Below are 8,425 nucleotides of genomic sequence, written 5' to 3' on the forward strand. Positions count from 1 at the left end.
TGCAGAGGCAGGATGTCAGCACTTCATCACCAACAGCCTTAACGGGGCATGACTCCACTTTTTAACCTTGGAAGAAGAGCAGCTTTTCCTTCTCCTCTCCTGTTTTTTGGGTTTAGTTTTTTTTTTTACCTTCTGAATAAAAGAACACGTGTGTAAATTGAAATCATCTGAACCCAACTTTTGAGAAGACTGACACCTTTGAGCAGCTTCCTCTTAACCCTCTCTCCATGTTGGAGGAGTGGCCAGATGAAGAGTTACCAGCCCATCCTGGCTTCCAGAATGACACAGCTGGTGGTTAGAGATTCATCTCACAGTTATCTAGAATATGCCCAAACTTGTTCTGCCCTTCCTAATTCCTAACTCAGACCAATGGCTCCAAACCCAGCATCTGGGAGGCTGATTAGGTTGGCAAGAACATTTCCCTGTGTGATAACAGTGTGGGCACAAGGACTGGGAGTGTGTCATAAGAAATCTGACTTGCATACATGGGGTAGGAGATAAAAAAAAACACAGATAAGCAGAAAATGTTTGCAAGGAAGAATTGGCAGCAAATCTGTCAGAAGATTAGTGCAGGTGACTATCAAATACAGGAGAAAACATGATGAAAGGAGTAACTCATGACTCTTTATCTGAGCTATGAAATGAACAGTAACTTCAGCCACTGATGAGAGATTTTTTTAAATACAGAAGTGAGTTTGCAGTTGTAGCATTTTCCACATTAAAGCCTACAGCTGGTAAATAATAAAATAAGCAATTAAAAAGCAATCAAGCTTGCTGCATGAAAACCTCTCAAACAGGCTGCTTCAAACAACAACAGTCTTCTTGCTCCCCTCCTTCCCCCAAGCCCCAAAACTTACCATATCTCAGGTCTGTACTACTCACACACATCACTTGGCAGAGGAAAGCCACACAAAACAAAAGATAAAGAATAATTACTTGTTTTGGTAGGTACTGATGGTCACGTGTGTGGAATGGGAGGTCCCAAGAGGAGTGTCAGCTTGGTGGATGGTCCCTCTTGGGAAGTACAGTAAGTCACCTGGCTGCAAGAAAATTGATATATTTAGGGCACCAGGTCAAACCTTATTGCAGTCAGAGAAAATACTCCCTGAGCAGACAGTCTGACAATATATATCCTTTAGAATCACAAAATGGAGCAGTCCTGCAATGTACACTTTAATAACATAAAGAACACCAAGCCAGAAGTTCAGAACCTTAAACTTTCCAACCTGCTGTCAATATTTGCTGAAAACGTGAAACAAGCTTTTTAACATCACAGAACACACAGACTCCCACTGAGCTGCAGGAAGAGGACAAAGAAGCAGCTGAGATGGACCTGCTGGCAACACAGTGGGCTGGCAGAGGAGCAGTGAAATGGGGATTTGGTCAGATCACATCAAAAGAAAAGGCTAGTATTCCACGAGAAAAGCCAAATAGTCTATAAAAATGGTAATCTGTTACAATACTGTTGTCTGAGATTTTCAGTTAAAGCACTTAAAAAACAGGTACGACCTTCCTCCTCCTCCTCCCCATCTTTCTTCTCACCTATGTAAATTAAAACTCCACACTGAAAAAAAAACTAGATAAGGAAAGTCAAGGCAAGAAAGGTGTAAAGCACATAAAATTGCCTCCAAGAAGGAAATCAAAGTTTACTTGTGGCTTGTCCTGTAAACACCTATAGAGTTGGACAGCACAGCCAAAGAAAACTGCCTTCCTTACCAGAGTGGGGACCACAGCAACCAAGAGTATTCTGAATTCTCTTCAGTTGAAAGATGGAGAAAGGAAATGTTCTAGAAAGATGTTTAGGGAGGAAATAGAGTCAAACAACAGCATCCCTCTCAGAGGCAGCCACAAAGAGACAACCAAACTTTGACAGCAGCCACCCAGAAGAAATGGGTCACAGGAAGTGAACAACAGCAAACAGAAGAAAAATAAATTAAAAACTTGGATAACTTTTAAGCCCATCATTATTCCATAAAAATGAAAGGCACTGAAGTCTGGTCCAAAATATTCCAGAAATGAAAAAGGGAACTGTAGTTTACCAGACTTTGCATCACCCAGTACACGATGACGATTGAATATTCCCCTCTGTCAAACAACACAGCTCATGATGTCAGCATCCCATCCAATGTGTCACACTATTCCTCAAACACCTACACCATCCAACATGTCACACTATTCCTCAAACACCTACACCATCCAACATGTCACACTATTCCTAAAACACCTACACCATCCAACATGTCACACTGTTCCTCAAACACCGACACCCAAATGCAACTCTGGACACTGAGAAGAGCAGAGAGAGGCTCCATAACAGGCCAAAAGGCAGAGAAACTCCTGAGGATTCCAACATGGAGCAGCACCACCAGCTGGACAAGTAACACTTCAAAAGCAGGTCAAACAGAACAGGACAAGCACCAGATTCCCTGCTGACACTCAGTAATCTTCATGAAATGTTCCTTTCATTCCAAAAATCAACCACCAACCAAACACTTGAATTTCAGGTTTGGAAAAAGGAAGAGCAATTAATACAGCAAGTTTATATGGGGTTTGGGTCATGCTTTTCTTTATCAGCCAAGGATAAATATTTAAATCTCATTCACCAGAACAGTGACAATGTTCAGTGCAGCAGTAAGTCTCAGTGCACAGAAGGATTAGCCTGAGTGATTACAGGCAGCATGTAAAAGCATAAAAATGTTTTAGAACCATACACAAACCCAGTGTTTTTCCTGCACACAACTCCACAAACATGACCTAGGAGTCAGGGTGCCCAACCTGGAGAGTACCAGTCAATTTACAGAAATAACTGGGGGGTTTGGCCCATTATTTAAATACTAGAAGCAAAGGATACCTTTAAAAAAGGATACAGACAACTCTCACCCAAATTTCTCGTGCTCGCAGTGTGCAAACCCTCCCCTCATTAATTTTTAGATGGCTACAATTCAGAGAAATTTAAATTTGAACTATTTTTTTTTGTCTCTATTTAGAGACAACAGACCGAGGAGTTGTGAAGTGGGATCTGTTTTATCCTAAGGCAGGCATTTGGAAATCCCTGTTTCTCTCCAGTCACTTCAGTAAGTGCTAGAGAACTAACCCAAAAGGAACATCTGCCACCCAAATAGCCAAAATTTCAGGTGGAAGAGGCTTATCCCCAACAGAGCATCAGAAACCTCTATAGGGTGCCCAATGGGGGTAGATGGCATGAGTTAGAAATGCTGGATGTGAGGCTGCTGAATAACAAGCATAAGGAAAATGAAACTCCAGGTGTATTGAATGGAAATGAAAACATTAAAAAGCAAAATACACATATAAGGATTGGATTTTTTGATTTGGTTTAAGTGGGATAGTCCAATTTTTTCTTTATAACGCAGTGTATATTCGTATGTTTCTTTTAGAAGCTGATTTAAAATGCATTTGGACCACAGGAATTCATCATATCAGTAACTTCTTAAAGACAGCAGGACCAACAAGCACAACCAGTCTGCTGTTACAGTCCAGCTGAAGAAAGAGCAAGTACTTAGTAAAGGGAAAAGGACTTGTAAATTCTTGGGGCCTGAATGAAGTGAAAATGAAAAAACAGGTGCTAGAAAGCTTCTGAAGCTGTGAAAACAAACTTCTCTTTTTATCTAAGGGAAATACCAGGTCTGGAAAACCCAGTTTACATGATATTATGATTAGATATTACTATTAGTAAATTTTCAGCAAAAATATGTAAGAAAAATGACTACAAGGAAACACAAATTAAGAAAAAAAACATTTTCCTGTAATGTTTAGTGGGGGGAGGGTTAGAAGCACACACACAACAGCAAACACTGCCATCAGCAAAAGCCCAGGCACAATTTCCCAGGCAAGGTTGTGCTGTCCTACCTCAACATCATCATAGTGAGGAGGAAGGCTCTGGGATCCCTGGGCAGTGATGGAAACATTGGACCCCACCAGAGACCCAAAGCAGCACTCCAGCTTCTCCTGAAAATCTTCCACAGCTCCTCCTGTAAAAAAAAAAGATGCTGTTACTTGCTGAAGAGCTCAGGCAAGCCCAGCCCACATCCTCCCCATGGCTTGGGAAGAATGATCACATCAGGGACACAGAGGCTGGGAAGGAAGGTGCTCTGTACCAGTGTTTCTCCTGAAGGAGAGCACTGGAGATGCAAAGGGGATCTGCCAGGAGAGTCACTGCTAAGCCAAAAAGTCTGGTGCCCCAACCTGTGTTTGTTCTCTTCCCTGTGCCATCTTTAGGCTGCACAACCAGACAGACAAGGCTGAACAGAGGAAAATAATCCCACAAACAGCAGAACACCATAAGACAATAAGCACATGCAGGACCTGCATTCTCTCACCAGAGAGAACATACAGAGGTTAGAGACCTTTCACCAGCTACTCCAGTCATTTGGGAATATTCAAAACCAAACTTGACTCATCCACACCCCACATGTGACAGACAAGGCACCGAAGGGAAACAGCAGAACGTGCCAAGTACCAGATCCACACAAGTGCAGCTTGGCCATTAAAGCTGACAGCAGCCAGGAACACTATACCTGGGACTCAGCTTGTATTTGGGATCTCATTTGGGTCCACCTCACAATTCAATTGTGCTGACACCTTCAAGGCTACCTGAATCAAAGCACCTCCAAGAATCCAAGTCCTTTTCACAACTGTGCAGCACCACTGTCTCCTTCTCAAACTCAAGGACTGAGAACACTCAGCTAAAATGGGCTGGTACCTTTCCATGGTGCAATTCACCGGCAAGAACACTGGAAATATTTCACATGGTTTCACACCTTACCCTCCATTAAAGGGAAGTGGCTCAAAAGCCACAAAGTTTGCACAAGGAAACAGTGGGGCAGAAGGGATAATTTAAGCACAGATGCCTAATCATCAATTTTGTGCATTTGTTTTTGTTTCCAAACTTTTATGTGACAGAGCAAAATTTTAAAAAGAATATATTAATACACATATTATAGCATGAATCAGATTTTGTTCTTACTGCAGAGCAGTGAAACATGATGGACAGTGCAAAAGTATAAACTGTGTTTTAATCCAGCTCATGTAAAGATTTCAGCAGGTCATCAATGTCAACCACTTCCCCTGGGGACAGAGATGAAGCCATGCCTAGTGCAACTCAAACACACCACATTATTAAGCCAGCATCAATTATATCCAGTGAAACAATCCCACCTTAAATCTCTGAGGCTGATGAAACTGTATTCTTGCCTTTTTCTGGTCAAAATCCTTCTTCAGCTGCATGTAATTCACTTTGCCTTCTTTATTTATTATTATCTTTCTTGGGCATGGTCCCTGTTCAAGAGGAGAGAGGACCAAAACAATCAACCAGCAACACAACCTCAAGAGCTCACGGGCCCAGAGCAACAACTCTTCCCCTACCCAGTGGGATATCAGAGTATCCCGGGAACAGCTCTGGTTTCAGAGCCTCACTATTTGCTCCAAAGCATTAACAGTTTACAGAAGACAGGGAACATTGTTAGGCCTTCCTGTTGATGCTCTGTAATTACTACATTTACAAGTTTAAAACTTGTCAAATTTACCAGTTTAAGAACTGAAAGGCCAAGATTCTGCTTTCAGTCCTGTCGAGCTGTCAAACTTTGTTTATGTAGAACAAAAAGAATTCTTTCATACAAGCACAGACATTTCATTTTAAAGCTGGAAGTCATTTACTTTGTTTTTCCCAGGCAGATAGTATGATTGTGTACCATTATGCCAAAATAAAGAAGTTGATCTACAAATGGTTTGGCTGCCAAATTCTCAGGAAAGTTAAGGGGGAAATCAAGTAACGGTAGGTAACTGTGCAAGTCTGGAAAGCCAACACCTGAGAAGCTTGAACGTGCTGATGCCATAATTTCTAAGTAAAAATGACAGCTCTACTCCCTACACCCATTTGTTAGGAAATGCTATCAATTTGTTGAGATACTTTTATTTACACAGATCCCGTATTTTGAAACTTAAACTCCAGTTCTGGTATTTACATGCAGCACTAAGTTCTTCTGTGCAGCAGGACACCCGTGCTGGCCCACTAACTCCTGGGCAGTGTTTCATCAGCAGCTCCTGCACAGCCTGTCCCTCAGCAGTAACCGAGGGTCACCTCAGCCCTGCAGGAGGGAATTCACATCACCTCCTTCCTGAGAGAATGAACATTCCCAACTGCAGCACGAGGCAAGGGAACACGTAAAAAATTAAAGGCTGAAAATCAGTCCCTGACTGACAGCAAGATCTGAAGATGCTGCTGAAGGCACCAAGATCTAAAGCTGACATCCCCAAATGACAGCAACACAAATGCAACCAAGCCTGGATTAAGAGTTTTGAATTCCAGACCTAAATCCATTGTACCAACCTCTCAGCTCATTCACACTGATTTAAAGAAGTTACATTCAGATATTTACTATTCATAGAGCGCAGCTTCATTTACAACACGGGCTGTTCTGTAGCCTCCTGCTGGTTATTACAGCTGTTCCAAGCCCCCTGCCATGGGCAGGGATACCTTCCACAAGATCTAGTTGCTCAAACCCCATCCAACAGGATCCAACCAGGCCTTGAGCACTGCCAGGGATGGGGCATCCACAGCTTCTCGGGGCAACCTGAGCCAATGCCTCACCACCCTCCAGCAGAAAAAAATTCTCCCTTACATTTAGTCTAAACCTAAACCGTTCAGCTTAAACCCATTGCCCCTTGTCCTGCAGCTACAGGCCCTCATAAAAACTCCCTCTCCATCTTTCTTGCACCACTTAAGTCCTGACAGGCTGCAAGGAGGTCTCCACAGAGACTTCTCCAGATTGAGCCATCCCAACTCTCCCAGCCTGTCTCCGCAGCTGCTCCATCCCTCTCATCATCTTCCTGGCCTTCCCTGGACTTGATCCAAGAGGTCTGTGCCCTTCTCACGCTGGGAGCTCCAGAGCTGGATGCAGCGCTCCAGGTGGAGAATCACCAGAGCGCGGCAGAGGGGCAGAACCCCCTCCCTCACCCACGGCCCGCTGAATGGGATGCAGGATACGCCCGGATTTCTGGGCTGGGAGCTCAGCGCCAGCTCAGCCCCAACTTTCCATCCACCAGCACCCCCAATTCCTTCCGTGCCGGGCTGGAGGACAAAGCCCAGCGCAGAACCCCACACGGGAGCAGCTGCTCCCCGCCAGGGCTGTTCCCTCCCACACCACGGCAGCTCCCTGGGAAGCGGCGGGAATAGCGCCGGGCACGGCGGGAATAGCGCCGGGCACGGCGGGAATAGCGCCGGGCACGGCGGGAATAGCGCCGGGCACGGCGGGAATACCCCCGGGCACGGCGGGAATAGCGCCGGGCACAGCGGGAATACCGCCGGGCACAGCGGGAATAGCGCCGGGCACAGCGGGAATAGCGCCGGGCACAGCGGGAATAACGCCGGGCATAGTGGGAATAGCGCCGGGCACAGCGGGAATAGCGCCGGGCACAGCGGGAATACCGCCGGGCACAGCGGGAATACCGCCGGGCACAGCGGGAATAGCGCCGGGCACAGCGGGAATACCGCCGGGCACAGCGGGAATAGCGCCGGGCACAGCGGGAATACCGCCGGGCACAGCGGGAATAGCGCCGGGCACAGCGGGAATACCGCCGGGCACAGCGGCTCCGAGGACACGCGGTGTCCCCGCTCCCCCTCCCGGCTCCCGCCGCCTCCATCCAGCCCCTTCCCGTCCCGCGGCCCCGCACTCACCCGGGCAGGAGGGAGGATCGCGTGGGATCGGGGCGGGTCGGGATGGATCGGGGCGGGCGAGGGGAGGCGAGGCCAGGCTGGATGTGCCGGGTGGGAGCGGGAGGCGATCCTGCCGCGCTGGGAGTCACGGCAGGAGCCGCTTCCGGGCGGCCAGTCGGAAATACGGCGGCATTCCAGGGTCATTCCAGGGTGTATTCCAGTGGGAACGCAGCAGCACTAAGGTTAATCAATCTGCTTCATACAACGGTGCCTGGGCTTCGGCTGCGTTATTTATTTTTTTTTTCCTGGACCAAAAATCTTCTTCTGGAGTCTCCCTGAGTCTCCCTCAAAGAAAACTTTGGAATCCTCACCGAGCACGTGAAAACTTCCAGAAATATTTTTGGATGCCTGTTAATGGTTTGGTTTACGTTGGCTAATGATGTCAGAAACAAAAGAAAATGTTAGGTAGGCTTTGCTGAAGCTTTGTTCTTGTGTACTGGCTTGAAGGATACGAAGCAGAACTAGCAGAAATAAAAAAGGTGGATTTTGGAAACCTCAGCAGCCTTACAGTGCACGGCTGATGTTGGTACAAAGTGACACTGCCATAAGTGTAAGTAGTGTAACTAGAAGGAGCTTTCAATGACAGGTAAGAGAGGGGACTGTGTCCTGTCAACAACTTAAGGAGGGAGAATAACAGAGCCTTGCACATCTCCAACACCAGTTCAAATCCTTCCCTTTACGGAAAGTGGTTTT

General features: G+C 46.1%; 1 long non-coding RNA gene across 1 annotated transcript; it reads right to left on the minus strand.

Annotated features, from left to right (window-relative positions):
- Positions 1-3,908: 3,908 nt before the first annotated feature.
- LOC120322463 lies at positions 3,909-7,730 on the minus strand. The gene is made up of 3 exons (XR_005565111.1): positions 7,694-7,730; positions 5,176-5,295; positions 3,909-3,989 (listed from the first exon to the last, which is right to left on the minus strand). It is a non-coding gene; the product is annotated as an uncharacterized LOC120322463 (long non-coding RNA).
- Between the last annotated feature and the right edge of the window lie 695 nt (positions 7,731-8,425).

This window comes from Pipra filicauda, unplaced genomic scaffold, assembly GCF_003945595.2.
Source record: "Pipra filicauda isolate LSUMZ 115617 unplaced genomic scaffold, ASM394559v2 scaffold1181_size44935_pilon, whole genome shotgun sequence".
NCBI classification, from domain to species: domain Eukaryota; kingdom Metazoa; phylum Chordata; class Aves; order Passeriformes; family Pipridae; genus Pipra; species Pipra filicauda.